Below are 15,413 nucleotides of genomic sequence, written 5' to 3' on the forward strand. Positions count from 1 at the left end.
ACAAAAGCTTGAGAAACTCTCTATTTGAAATGAGATAATCGATTACCATTTCCTGTAATATATTACCATGTTTCTAGAAATGCAGAACAAGAGGGATTTTAACGAACTAATTAATTTCCCAAATTGATAATCAATTTTGTTAAAATTATAAATACCCTAACTTGTTCTTTTCATTAATGACTCTTGATATATTTTTATCTTTGAGAAAAAGCTTCAAGTGAGTCAAATAAAGGATTTTCACTACATTTCTTCTAGAGAGTCAAGCTGATCAAGATTCTTTAATTGCTCATCATGATTTGATCATTCTTTGAAGAAGAGCTTGAAGAAATTGATCTACACATAAAGGTGTATTGAATCCAATTATGATTTCTTTCTTGTTTCCAATCTTGGTTAGGGTTACCAAGGGTTTGTATGGATTGAGAGGATTTCCACTCTTGTTCTTTCTCATAGGATTCTAGGGAAGGATAGAATTAGGGAATTGCATGTGCATAGTATTTATATTCGAATCTTTATTAGTGGAAGTTATAAGAGGTCTTAGAAAAATTGGATGTAGGTCACTGAACAAATATAAATTATGTGTGGGATTTTCTCTTTCTCTAACCCTTAGTCTTGTATTTCAACCTTGGTAATGGAATTGATCTTAAAGGGTCATAAAACTTTGTTTTTCATATTTTATTGATTTCATTGTTTTCTTGGTTGTAATAATCTTTTTTGGTAAACCTTTGAGAAAAATTTGATTAATCAAAAGGGGTCATTTTAATTGAAATGAAAAATTAAACGGTAAAGTTTTCAAAGGAATCTATTCAACACCCACTTCTATATTCTCGGCTAACCTAACAATTGGTATCAAAGCTAGAGTCTTGAAAATTAGTCTGAATTTTGTCAAAAGTCCTTGAATATGGCTAGAAAAACTTACCATTTACGGAAGTTGTGTCCATTGATAAGCCTTCACTCTTTTGTGGCATGAACTATCCCTTTTGGAAAGTTCGAATGAAAATTTTCATGGAATTTGTTGATAGAGGTATTTGGAATGCGGTGGTAAATAGTTATACAATTGCAACCCAAGTTGTTGAAAACAAAATTATAGAGAAACCTTTTGAATCATGGTCTCAAGAAGAAACTAGAAGAGCTAAATATGATGTTAAAGTTATGAATATCATTCACTCATCCTTGAATTATGATGATTTTTTCAAGGTGTCGACATGTTCTACGACGAAGGAAATGTTGTGGAAGCAAAGCTTCATGATGAATCAACAATGATTCAAAGGTGTTTTGATGATAACAATGATGACAACAAAAGATGATAACAATGATGACAACAAAAGATGATGACAAAGGTGATGAACAAAAAGCTCAAAAGATCAAAGAACAACTCAAGTGAATCAAGAACAAGTCAAGAGTTCAAGAATCAAGAAGAATTCAAGACTCAAGAAAAAAGTCTACAATCAAGAATCAAGATCAAGATTCAAGACTCAAGATTCAAGAATGAAGAAAAGACTCAATCAAGATAAGTACTAAAAAGTTTTTTCAAAACTTTGAATAGCACATGAGTTTTTGACAAAACTTTTACCAAAGAGTTTTTTACTCTCTGGTAATCGATTATCATATTGTTGTAATCGATTACCAGTAGCAAAATGAGTTTGAAAAAGTTTTCAAACTGAATTTACAACGTTCCAAATATTTTCAAAAGGCTGTAATCGATTACAATGTTTTGGTAATCGATTACCAGTGTTCTTGAACATTGAGATTCAAATTTAAAAATGAAGAGTCACATTGTTTCACTTAAAAGCTTTGTGTAATCGATTACACTTATTTGGTAATCGATTACCAGTGTTTGTTTCTGAAAAATCTAAAGATGTAACTCTTCAAATGGGTTTTAAGTTTTTCTAAAAGTTATAACTCTTTTGAATGACCTTCTTGACCAGACATGAAGAGTCTATAAAAGCAAGGCTTTGTTTTGCATTTTGAATCAATCTTTCTAACAACAATCTTGAATACTTTTGCTTTTCCAATCAATCCTTTACAAGCCTTGAAATCTCTTTGAAGTTCTTCTTCTTCTTCTTTTGTACCAAAAGCTTTCTGAAGTTTTCTGGTTTTCTAAACCTTGAAAACTTGTGCTATTCATCTTTTCATTCTCTTCTCCCTTTGCCAAAAAGAATTCGCCAAGGACTAACCGCCTGAATTCTTTTTGTGTCTCTCTTCTCTCTTTTCCAAAAGAACAAGGGACTAACCGCTTGAATTCTTTTGTGTCTCCTTTCTCCCTTGTCAAAGAATTCAAAACGACATAGTCTGAGAATTCTTTTGATTCTTCCCATTCCCTAATACAAAAGCGTTCAAAGGTTTAACCGCCTGAGAATTCTTTTGTACCCCCATTCACAAAGTATTAAGGGTGTAACAGCCTGAGATCTTTGTCTTAACACATTGGAGGGTACATTCTTTGTGGTACAAGTAGAGGGTACATCTACTTGAGTTTGACTGAGAACAAGAGAGGGTAAATCTCTTGTGGATCAGTTCTAGTGGAGGGTACACCCACTAGGGTTTCAAAGAGAACAAGGGAGGGTACATCCCTTGTGGATCTTTGCTTGTAAAAGGATTTTTACAAGGTTGAAAGAAATCTCAAGGACCGCAGGTCGCTTGGGGACTGGAGGTAGGCACGGGTTGTTGCCGAACCAGTATAAAAAATCTTGTGTGTTTGTTTCCTTCTTCCCTACTCTTTTACTTTCCGCTGTACATTTAATTTTCGCTTTTACTTTCTGTTAAGTTTCTCTTCTACTCCATATTCTCTTAACAACAAAAGTAAAAGCCTTAAAAGAGTAATTTTTAATTGGTAAAGTTTTAGGAATAATTAATTCAACTCCCCCCCCCCCTTCTTAATTATTCTGAGGCTACTCGATCCAACAAATGCTAGATCTCATCCAAGTGACTCATGAAGGTACTCCATGTGAATGTATGTGTATGAAGGTTTTGATAATGCCAAGATATAAGCAACACAAGATTACTTCAAGCCTAAATTCAAGATCAAGAAAAAGACAAGACTTAGTTTATTTTGTTAAAAGAATCTCATATTGATTAAAGGAGGTTTGGCCTCAAAACTTGATTTCCAAATGATTTTATAAAAGTCTTGAAATAGTTTTTATAAGTACAAAATAATATTTTTTCCACTGGTAATCAATTATCAGGCATTGTAATTGATTACCAGAGACAAATTACTATAAAAGGCTTTTCAAAAAGAAGTTTGAAATTTAAATACTATAATCGATTACCACTTTCTTGTAATCGATTATCAGTAACGAAACTTCAAAAATTCAAATTGAATAGTCATGACCCCTCAATGTATAACTGTGTAATCGATTACCAAGAATTTGTAATCGATTACCAGTGAAAGAATTTTTGAAAAATATTCTGAAAAGTCACATCTCTTCTAAAGTTTTTGAAAAACCACCAAGGGCCTATAAATATGTGACTTGTCTACAAAAATCTTTAGAGTTTTTCAGAATCTTATTGTCTTACTCTCTCACAAACAAATCATTGGCCAAACACTTGCAAATCAATTGAGTATTCTTCTAAGATCTTCAACTTGTATCATATTCTCTAAAAGAGAGAAAAACTTTTGTACTTTTTGAAAAGAATTGTTGTGATCAAGAGACTGTTTGTCTCTTGTATTGTGAGAATCCTGAACACAAGGGAGGGGAATCCATAGGTGATTCAGAAGTTGTAAAAGAGTTTTACAAAGATAGTGGAAATCTCAAGTGGGTTGCTTGAGGACTGGATGTAGGCACGGGAAGTGGCCGAACCAGTATAAATCGAGTTTGCAATTCTCTTTTCCCTTGTCTCTTTTATTTTATTGCAACTGATTTTGTCTTGCACATTTAAAAGAATATTGATTAATTTAATTGCTACTTCTTCATCTGTATTTTGAGCCTATCATATATCATTTAAAGAAGGGATTAAAACTTGTTAGTAGAAAATTATTAGAACTTAATTCATCCCCCCTTCTTAAGTTATTGAGGCCACTTGTCCAACAAGCGGTATCAGAGCTTGATTCTTGCATAAAGTTTAGAAACTTCAGGAATAATTATGGCATCATCAAACTTTTTATTTCCCGAAGAAAACTCTATTAATAGGCCCCCTATATTTAATGATGTAGGTTATTATTACTGGAAAACCCGTATGCAAATCTTCATAGAGGCTATAGATTTAAACATCTGGGAAGCCATTGAAATTGGTTCTTACATCCCTACAATTGTAGTAGGAAATGCAACTATAGAAAAATCCTGGGAATAATGGGATGAAGAGGAAAGAAGAAGGATACAATATAACTTAAAGGCCAAAAATATAATTACTTTTGCATTAGGCATGGATGAATACTTTAGAGTATCAAATTGTAAGAATGCAAAAGAAATGTGGGATACATTACAAGTAACCCATGAAGGAACAACTGATGTAAAGAGATTTAGAATAAACACCTTAACACATGAATATGAACTTTTCAGAATGAATCAAAATGAAACCATACAAGATATGCAAAAGAGATTTACGCATATAGTTAATCATCTTGCATCATTAGGAAAGATATTTCCTAACGAGGATCTCATTAACAAAGTACTAAGATGTTTAAGTAGGGAATGACAACCAAAGGTAACTACAATTGCAAAATCCAGAGATCTCGCCAACATGTCTCTTGCAACTCTTTTTGGGAAGCTTCAGAAACACAAAATGGAACTTCTAAAACTAAACCAACATGAAGAAAATGACAAGAAAAAGAAAGGAATTGCACTTAAGGCCTTATCTTCTATTCAAGAAGAAAGTGACAAAGAGGACTTGAATGAAACAGAAGAAGATGATGATTTTAGTTTCTTCGTAAAGAGCTTCAATAAGTTTCTAAGGAGCAAAGGAAATCAAAGAAGAACAAACTTTAATCCAAAGAAAAAAGGAGAAGATTCATCTTATGTTCCACAGTGCTATGAATGTAATCAACCTAGACATCTAAGAGTTGATTGCCCTAGTTTCAAGAAAAGAATGGAAAAATTTGACAGGAAAACCTTCAAAGATATGAAAGCAAAGAAAGCTTACATCACTTGGGAAGATAACGATATGAATTCATCCAAAGACTCAGAAAATGAAGTCGTGAATCTAAGTCTCATGGCCAAAAACTATGAAAGCAAAGAAGAGGTATCATCTTCTAACAATAACTTATCTATTTCCTTTGATGAACTTCAAGATGCATTCAATGACTTACATAAAGAATTAGTCAAACTTCTCAAACTAGTTTCATTTTCTAAGAAAACTATTTCAAATTTAGAAAAGGAAGTTTTGAAATTAAATGATGAATTAGAAAATCTTGGAACTAAAGTCAAAACTTTAAAACCAATTGATACAAATCAAACTTCTACCATAAACTTGATACAAGATAGTAATGAAGCATCTAACTCATGTAAATGTTGTAACAAGTTTAAAGAAGAAATCAAAGATATGAAATATTCTCTTGCCAAATTTACTATTGGCAAAAATTATTTAGATATTATACTAGAAAACAAAGATGTGTGTTTGATAAGGCTGGATTAGGATATAGACATGACAAACAACAAACTTAAAAATATCCTAGGGGTGTTTGCGGCTTGGCTTGATTCGATTTTTCGTCAAAAAGTCACTCAAACCAAACTTAAAAATATATGTGGTTCAATTCAATTTTTGCGGTTTCTACTAAAATATTATTTCATTAAAATTTATATACTTTATTTTAAAATATTAAATTAAATTACATTAAAAAATTGTTAATAATAATCTACAATAAAAATCTGTCAAACTTTCATAAATTTTAAATCAAACATATCTTTAAAAAGTCGTTTGAAAAAGAAAGTAGTATATTTTGTATAAAGTCATATACATTACACTACAAAACTTTGTGAAACTTGAGTGATATACACATAAAAAAATAACACTAAAGTAATATGCCAAATGTCTATTTGGCCTTTTATCTTCTTTTTTTAGTTAGGTCATTTATCTCTTAAAAGTTTTATTTTGGTCTTTTGTTAATTTTTGATTCAGTTTAATCTTTTATCTTAATTTTGTGTAGTTTTGTCCTTCCGTCTATTTAAGGTTCATGTCATTAATAATTTAAAAATGAACTTTTGTTGGCTCAATTTTTTCCTCTTCTTTTTTAACAAAAAAAATCATTCTTAAATGATTAACGACGTCAATCTTAAATAGATTGAAGGACTAAATTAAACCAAAATAAATAATAAAATTAAATTTTTTAAAAGATAAATGACTAAACTGCACCAAAATAATAAGATAAAGAACTAAAATAAACTTCTTAAAAGATAAATGATCAAACTGAACCAAAAAATTAAAATAAAAGACCAAATAAGTCATTTATCCAAAATAATATAAGTGTTAATATAAGTGTTGTAGTTTGATTTAATTTCAAAAATATAAATCACAAAATGAATCAAATTGATCCGTTAGAAAAAAAATTATCTAAACAAATTCAAAAAAAAATCCGTTTAATTTAATTTTTTTTAGCATTTTTTTAATTTTTATTTTAAATCGATTTAAATTTAAACACCCCTCAATCAATTCATTTTATTGAAGTATTTCTCACCCTACATTGGGTTCTCGAGTTTACGTGCTTTCGATGTTACCCTTTTAGACCATTTGTTCGGAGATCAGTTGTCCTAGATTCTGGGGAGCACCATAGTACTCGGGCTGTACTACATGTGGGTCTACAAACAATTAACAACATGGAAATGGAACCAAACACTCTCACAATCACATTTTATATTATAGTTGCGAAGACGAGAATTAAATGCAACACATGAATCTGTTCCTTCGGAAGTTGGTAATAAAGCCAGTGTCGGTACATGAACGGTACTAGTACTCCTTTTTCAAGCGAATTTTCTTTTCTTTTTCTGAGTATGAATAAGAGTATTTTTACATATGATAATATGAATAAATTCTTTAAAATAATGTTGTAATTAAATGGTTTTCATAAAATTCTTGTTTTTTTAAGGCCCTTATGATATTTTCATAATTGATTGAAGTAAAAATGTTAATTGCTGCCACTCAATAAGAAGATCAATATGCATATATTTAATTTAGCAGATAGAACTAATAATAATTCAAGCAAAAGAAAAGGAAAAAGTGAAACGTACAAAGAAAAAGGGATATTTGTGAGTCTTTTAGCCAGTGCTTTCCTATTAGAGAACGAATTATAAGGGTTACAAGATAAAAGGCAGAAAAGCCTTCAATTTCTTTGTTATTTTTTTTTCTTTTCAAAGAACATAACACTGAAAATATTAATTATTACTTTGATTTCAAATATAAGCAAACAAAAAAAACTTAATTTATTCTAATTAAGAAAGTTATGTAGCATCCTTTAAAAAATTGTTTAGCATCATTTAATTATATCAATCTTATTTAAGAAATATACTTATTTTTTAAACTATTCTTCCTTAAAATTTTATATAAAAACAAAAGAGAGTTATTAAAAATAAAACCTTAACTAAATTAAGGATATTTTTAGGGATGATTTCATTAAATAACATAAAATTAATTAAAATTTACTTATATTTAACATTAACACACAAGAAAATTTTTATACATTCAAGACGAAAGAAAGTACACGGAGAATAATAAATAATTTTTTTTCTTAAGAGTAGGGGTGTAAGCGAATGAGACCCCAATCCACCAATCCTCCCAATCCAATCTAACTCAATTAGATTTTTGTGGGTTGGATTGAGTCAATGAATTGAATTGATTTTAGTTTAATGAACCAATTAAAATTGGATTGAGGGACAGGTTTGGAGTTTTGGATCCACCAAAACCCAACCCAACTCAATCCAACTCACATACAATTAAATTAGCTAATATAGAAACCCTAAACCAAACAAATCTCATTCTCAAGGTAATGCATTTTTATCATACGAGAATCTATTGTTTTGAAGTTTATACTTTCTTGTTTATTTTAAGGTAATACATTTTTTTTATGGATGGTACTGAGAACATATATTTATGATTTTTTTTGTTTATCATATGAAGAGTACAATATTTTATGAATATTGATTTTTAAAAATATTCTTAATATTATGTCAAAAGAAATATCCATAGTATTTTTTAATTTAAGAATTTCTTTATTTTTTTTTCAATACTTAAAGAGATGATAATTTTTTTAATAATCTAACCGAATAACCAACCGAATCAAATTAAAGTTGGATTACATTGAAAAAATAAATAAGGTAAACCCAATTCAATCCAATCCAACTAAATCTAATTGGATTGTATTAAAAAAGAATTCAACTAGCTCTGGCCACTTACACCCCTATTCAAGAGTGGTACAAGATCATTTTTTCATGTCAATGACTAAAATATTTGTTGTTCGATATAAATAGAGAACGAATTAAATTATACCAGTGTAACTTTGATAATTATTATACTATTTTTTATAACTTCACATAGAATGTGATTTTTATTGATCAAACCGTTGAATTATATTTACATATTATCAAGACCGTTTATTTCAAATTTTATCAAAATTGAACAACAACAATAACAAGAAAATCAAATGATCAATATTTTAGTATATTTTGAAATGTTATATTACATTGACTTTAATCTATATGAATGAGATATCAAATGATTTTGAATTAATATAAAATTTTACATATGTGATCTGTGTGAAAAAACTTTCACTCTAATGATAAATTTTAAGTTACACCTATTTAATTTATATTCACAGCCAACCAAAGACTAATGCCGAAAGTCTGTATACATGGTTATAGATACTAGTAATAAAAGTGAAAAAATTATTAAAATATTGTTATATTAAAAACACAAAATTAGAACAACAAAAATGATTTAATGCTTATTTTTTAAAAACGTAATAAGCAATATTTAATAGGATATAATTGAGTTTGAATTTAATTAGAAAATATTCATTCTGTAAATATTATTTATAATATCACCGAATAGTAAATTATTTTGAATAAATGAGTTTAAAATATTTTTACATTCTCATCTAAGCAAAAGTTGAATTGTATGGTAAATTTATTTATTCTTATATTAACTACATTAAAACTCTTACCTATCATAATTTCTTATTATTTAACGATATAAATTTTAAACTGACAAGAGAAAATAGAAAATATTGATTGTATATGATAAGATTATTTATTTTTTATACTATGGGTCAATCACAAATTTTTATATTTGGTAACATTATTTAATTTTATAATATTTTTTAAAGTAATATATATATATATATATATATATATATATATATAGTGATTTCTAAATTTTAATTAATTAAAAGTGTAAAATCTCTGCACTAACATCATATCAAAATTAAAATCTTAATATTCTTTAAATAGTATACGTTAACTTACATAAAAAAACACTAAACAAAATGTTTCACGTTAACAATTTAAATAAAGATGGAAAGAATTATCAACTATGTAGAAGCAAAGCTTCATGATGAATCAAGATTGATTCAAAGATGTTTTGATGATAACAAAAGATGATGACAAAAAGCTCAAAAGTCAATCAAAGAATGAGTTCAAGATGTTCAAGATAGAATCAAGAACACTTCAAGATTCAAGAGGAAAGTTGATTTCAAGAATCAAGAATCAAGATTCAAGGATCAAGCTTCCAAGAATCAAGATCAAGATTCAAGACTCAAGATTCAAGAATAAAGAGAAGACTTAATCAAGATAAGTATGAAATGGTTTTTTCAAAAACTGAGTAGCACATGGTTTTTTCTCAAAACATGTTTACCAAAGAGTTTTTACTCTCTGGTAATCGATTACCATTAGCAAAATTGTTTTCAAAAAGTTTTCAAATTGAATTTACAACGTTCCAATTAATTTCAAAAAGTTGTAATCGATTACAATGTTTTGGTAATCGATTACGAGTGTCTTTGAACATTGAAATTCAAATTCAAATGTGAAGAGTCACATCCTTTCACATAAAAGCCTTGTGTAATCGATTACACTGATTTGGTAATCGATTACCAATGACTGTTTCTGAATAAATCAAAAGATGTAACTCTTCAAAAGGTTTTTGACTTTTTCAAATTGGTTTTAAGTTTTTCTAAAAGTTATAACTCTTCTAAATGGTCCTCTTGGCCAGACATGAAGAGTCTATAAATGCAAGGCTTTGATTTGCTTTTCAATAGACTTTTACACTTATTCAATCAATCCTTTACAAGCCTTTAATCTCTTTAAACTTCTTCTTCTTCTTTGTACCAAAAGCTTTCCAAAGTTTTCTGGTTTTCTAAACCTTGAAAACTTGTGTTATTCATTTTTTCATTCTCTTCTCCCTTTGCCAAAAAGAATTCGCCAAGGACTAACCGCCTGAATTCTTTTTGTGTCTCTCTTCTCCCTTTTCCAAAAGAACGAAGGACTAACCGCCTGAATTCTTTTGTGTCTCCCTTCTCCGACCCTTGTCAAAGAATTCAAAACGACACAGTCTGAGAATTCTTTTGATTCTTCCCATTCCCTTATACAAAAGTGTTCAAAGGACTAACCGCTTGAAAATTCTTTTGTATCCCCATTCACAAAGTATCAAAGGTTTAACAGCCTGAGATCTTTGCCTTAACACATTGGAGGGTACATCCTTTGTGGTACAAGTAGAGGGTACATCTACTTGGGTTTGACTGAGAACAAGAGAGGGTACATCTCTTGTGGATCAGTTCTAGTGGAGGGTACATCCACTAGGTTCAAAGAGAACAAGGGAGGGTACATCCCTTGTGGATCTTTGCTTGTAAAAGAATTTTTACAAGGTTGAAAGAAATCTCAAGGACCGCAGGTCGCTTGGGGACTGGATGTAGGCATGGGTTGTTGCCGAACCAGTATAAAAACTCTTGTGTGTTTGTTTCCTTCTTCCCTACTCTTTTACTGTCTGCTGTGCATTTTAATTTTCGCTTTTACTATTGGTTAAGTTTCTCTTCTATTCCTTATTCTCTTAACAACATAAGTAAAAGTATTAGATGAGTAAATTTTTTAATTAGTAAAGGTTTAGGAATAATTAATTTAACCCCTCTTCTTAATTATTCTGAGGTCACTCGATCCAACAAACTGTTCAAATTAAGTTTAAGTCAGTAATTAAAATTTAAAACTTCAGGAATAATTTTCAATGAAATTTTAATTATATGTATGAATATAAAATAAAATGTCAAAAATAAAGACTTAATTTAATTATCCATTTGATCCAAATACTTATATCATTTTTTTTTGTTTTAATCCTGTAGTTAAAAATTCGATATTTTTGTCCTTATACGAGTAACATTTTTTATATTTTAATCTTTATGCTTTTATATTTTGACGGTTTTACCTTATAAAAAACTAGGTATACATACTAAAGTATAAAAAATTGCTCGAAATAGAGATGAAAACATATAACTTTTAGTTATATAGACTAAAAAAAATTGATGCAGAAAGTAAATACTTTTTTTTATGGATAGGAATCAAATACTTAATTTAATGAAACTTAAAAACTTTTTACTGAAAAACATTTATTATTTTGAAAACTATTATAACTAAATCCTAATTACTCAAAGCTTAAAGTTGAAGTAGATAATTCACATTTGAATGAAAATAAATGAAGTTTAATTGCTATACTGCCAATGTAGTAAATTTTGTTCTGAAAGTAATTATAATATAATTTTTATGAAATTATCAGTTTGACAATAGTATTTATGCCTGGAGTTGGAAAAAAATTAAAGTATTTGCTTTCATTTGAGAGAATAAAATCTTAGTTTTTTTTTCTTTTGAGAGATTAAAACCTTAGTTTTGTTTTTCTTTTTTTTTTTATGAATTGGGTATATGATTTACTTTTTCTTTTCATATACAAATCCAATATTATTTATGGATGTGATATTTATTTGTTGTATTTTAAGTATAAATAATTGATAATGTTAAAGATAATTTAAGGATATGATATTTACTTGTCATAATTAATGTTGTATATTTTTTGTTATCACGATTGGATGTAAATTTAGCACTAACATATCCTTTCAATTTATTTGCATGTCTAGTATTTTTTTAATCAAATTAATCGAGATGCAATGTATTGTCAAAGTAATTCCTACTATGAAAATTGATTTGATTAAAATTACATAGACATTGTTATGAAATTATTTATGCAAATTATGTTTGGTTCAAAGGAAGACGCAATTTGGTCAAATAATATTTTGTACCTTAAATGATATATGTGTGACAATTATAGGTGTTTTCATGTGAATAATAGTCGATCCAAAGAAAGGTTATTATTTGACATAATTTATTATCAATATTTGATCATTGCGTTGAGAGTACCAATTACAAATTAATTTCTCTAAGAATTAATGTTGTTCTAGGTATCTTGTGATGGGTCTGTTCTATAAAATATTATTATATGTATTTTTATATAACTAAATTATATGTGAAAGTTGTGTAGTTTTAAGATCTCCCATTTATTATATTAAATTGTCTTGCATTTTTTTGTTAAATTGATTGAAACAACATGTTGCCAAAGTAACCTCTATTGCGTAAGTTGATTTGATTGAATTTACTTAGATGCTACATGGAATTATTCATGTGAATTGTGTTCGGCTCAAAGGAAGACACAATTTGGTAGAATAGTTACATGTTTGCGATGGTAAACATGTGACGATTATAAATAGTGTGATCTTCCATGTGAATAATGAAATTTCCAAAGACAATCATTATTTGACTAGAGTAATCACCATATAAGTCTTTGAATAAAGGTGAATCATCTATAAACATAAAGGTGAATCATTATTTGAACTAATACATACATATATTAGTCTTTGAACTTATCATTGTTCAAGAAACGGATATGGTAATTAAATAATGATGTTACTCCTAACATTATTAAAAGATAAGACAACACTGAGATTCTTTCTCAAGCACCACCTAAAGTTCAAACTCAATAGCCTCAAGAAGTGCCATTAAGAAAATCCACTAGAGAAAGGAAAAATGTAATTTGATATGATTATGTCATATTTCTTTAAGAACATGAATATGACATTAGGTTGATTGAGAAGGTCTAACTCTCAAGTGGATTGATGTCATAAATGATGTAATAAAATCGATGGTTGAATATGACATTTGGGATATCGTCAAATTACTTGAAAGTGTGAAACCCATAAGTTGTAGATAAATATCTATAGTCGAAAGAGATTCAATGGATAATATTGAGGTATATAAAGTTTGTCTTGTCGTCAAAAGTTTTACAAGAAGGAAGACATTGATCACAAAGAGACTTTCTCTCTGATTTCTTAAAAAGACTTTCTTAGGACTATAATGACACTGTAGATCATTTTGATAATTGTTTTGCATAGATGGATGTTAAGATTATGTTTCTAAATAGAAACATTGATGAAATATTTTATACGGTGCAACCAGAAAACCTTGTTTAAGATGATCTAAAGTCTATGGTATGCAGACTAAAGAAATTCATTTATGCTTTTAAACAAGTATCTCATCTATGGTATTACAAAATTCATCAAGATTATCTCTTATGGTGTTGAGGTAAATTTGGTTGATGATTGTGTGTGCTTAAAGTTCAGTGGGAGTAAATTTATTATTTTGGTATTATATGTTGGTGACATCATGCTATCATCATACGGTTTATTGTTGCAAAAGTTTTACAAGAAGGAAGACATTGATCACAAAGAGACTTTCTCTCTGATTTCTTAAAAAGACTTTCTTAGGACTATAATGACACTGTAGATCATTTTGATAATTGTTTTGCATAGATGGATGTTAAGATTATGTTTCTAAATAGAAACATTGATGAAATATTTTATACGGTGCAACCAGAAAACCTTGTTTAAGATGATCTAAAGTCTATGGTATGCAGACTAAAGAAATTCATTTATGCTTTTAAACAAGTATCTCATCTATGGTATTACAAAATTCATCAAGATTATCTCTTATGGTGTTGAGGTAAATTTGGTTGATGATTGTGTGTGCTTAAAGTTCAGTGGGAGTAAATTTATTATTTTGGTATTATATGTTGGTGACATCATGCTATCATCATACGGTTTATTGTTGCAAAATAGTTATATTGCAATTTATCATGTATTCTTAAGTTTATTTTTTTATCATCATAAAGTATTTTTTGTGGGAGTCTTAAGGTGATATATGAGTAATCTTGGTATGAAATACTAGAAAGTAGTAAAGCGCATTATGTGTAAATTGAAGAGAACAAGAAATTACATGTTTTTTCATATCAAAAGTCTAGAAGTTTAGAGATCATTGGGTATTCTAACTTCGATTTTACAAAATGTTTTAATAGAAATCACTCCACATAAGGATCTGCATTTAACCATGTTGGTGAAGTTAATATTTTTCTATGATACATCATACTAAAATTTATTACAACTAAATTATTGTAACTAGCTTGCCTGTTGTTGCCAACATTAAGAAGCCATCGGGTGTTTATTGAGACAATATCTTAGCAGTCTTATTAAGAAATCAACCAAGTAAAAGTTTGTTGACATAAAGTATTTGATTGTTAAATAAAGAATTCATAAAATACAGATTTGTATAGAACATATAGGGACTCATTCCATGCTATCTAATCCACTTACTAAAGGTCTGACACTTAAAGTTTTTTCTGAGCACACTGCTCATAGGGGTCTAATTCCTGATAGTAACTTAGTTTAGTGAGAGTCTTGCTTATGTTCTATATCTTATGGTTTACAAATATTTTGTTTGAATTTTCTATAGAAATAAAGTTGAAGTTTATCATTTCATTATAAGTTTGTTTTGTTTGCAATATTTATGTTGTGTTTTTATTGATCTCTATAAAGAATAAAGTTTGGACCAATTGGAAATAGGCATGACTGAGATCACATTGCATGTAATTTCCATGCTACTTATTCATATTGACCTATGTCTTTAAGTGCATTGATGTGGTAGTCATTGAGGTCTAGTTACATTTGCTGTTGTGACGAAAGTCGTAATGATTCCATTATTAATATGTGAGATGGACCAGGTTGTTAAGGTGGAAGTCTGAAGGTAAATATCATACAGATGCACTCTTAAGAATTTTTTATATAATTGTTACAATATGTAGCCCAAGTGGAAGATTGTTGGAATTTTCTATTTCAATAATTAATGTGGGCTAATATTATAAGACAATTATATTAGTTATTTATCATTGGTGATTTTTATTTTATGTGATCAAATTAAGTGAATCCGTTAGATAACTAAATCAGATGATATGGACTTAAATGGGCAGATGTCAGTGTTGGCCCATTAGGGTATAATGAGAACCCTATTAGGTTAACATACTATAAGAAGACTATGGTCCCTAATATACTGAGTTTTCACATATAGTTTCTCTTCTCCCCATCTGAAGAGTTACGAGTGTCCTATTAAGGAGGTTGAGGAAGAATAATAAAGTCA

Source organism: Glycine max, chromosome 14, assembly GCF_000004515.6.
Source record: "Glycine max cultivar Williams 82 chromosome 14, Glycine_max_v4.0, whole genome shotgun sequence".
NCBI lineage: Eukaryota > Viridiplantae > Streptophyta > Magnoliopsida > Fabales > Fabaceae > Glycine > Glycine max.